A 1160-nucleotide genomic window follows, 5' to 3' on the forward strand; every position below is an offset into this window, starting at 1 on the left:
AGGGAGGACCCGGGCAACTATAGGCCCGTCAGTCTTACCTCAATCCTGGGGAAACTCTTTGAGAAGATCATCAAGGAGCACATCTTTGAGGGGCCGGCATCGGGGATGATGCTCAAGGGCAACCAGCATGGTTTCATTAGGGGTAGGTCATGTCAGACCAACCTGATTGCCTTTTACAATCAGATCACAAAAGCACTGGATGCAGGTGTTGCTGTGGATGTAGTCTTTCTGGACTTGAGCAAGGCCTTTGACACTGTCGACCACCCCATCCTCATTAAAAAACTAGGCGACTGTGGAATTGATACCTACACAGTCAGATAGATTGCAAATTGTCTGAAGGTCGTACTCAGAAGGTGGTGGTGGACAGGTCATATTCGACCTGGGGGGAAATGGGCAGCGGAGTCCCCCAGGGCTCGGTTCTTGGGCCCGCACTGTTCAATTTCTTTATCAGCGATTTAGACGACGGGGTGAAAAGCAACCTGTTTAAATTTGCTGACGATACCAAAATTTGGGGTGAGGTGGGCACGCTAGTAGGGAGGGAAAGACTGACCTTGTTTGCCCTAGCGCCCCCCAGGATAACAAGGAATAATGGCCACAAGTTGTTGGAGAGTAGGTTTAGATTAGACATCTGTAAGAACTACTTCACAGTTAGGGCGGCTAGGATCTGGAACCAACTTCCAAGGGAAGTGGTGCTGGCTCCTACCCTAGGGGTCTTTAAGAAGCGGCTTGATGCCTACCTGGCTGGGGTCATTTGAGCCCAGTTTTCCTCCTGCCCAGGCAGGGGGTTGAACTTGAAGATCTACAAGGTCCTTTCTGACCCTACTTCTATGATTCTATGATTCTTTTCAAATCTGTGCTTTCTCTCACAGTGTGCATTCCATTCATTGTGCAGGGAAGCACAGCATAATTATATTGCATATTATAATATAGAATTTATATAGGAAAACACACACACACACACACACACACACACATATCCTTACAATTATCTTATCTATATATATTACATAAATCAGATACATAACATTACAGAAGAACAGACACATTTTCCAGCACACCAAGGCAAAGGCAAGATATTATGAAACACACCATGAAGCGTGCTGGAAAGGCAGCTGGCAAGCCTTGAGGGAGGGGCGGCAGAGCGGGTAGAGGGGGAGCTG

The sequence above is a fragment of the Alligator sinensis genome, unplaced genomic scaffold, assembly GCF_000455745.1.
Source record: "Alligator sinensis unplaced genomic scaffold, ASM45574v1 scaffold225_1, whole genome shotgun sequence".
In the NCBI taxonomy this organism is placed as follows: Eukaryota; Metazoa; Chordata; order Crocodylia; family Alligatoridae; genus Alligator; species Alligator sinensis.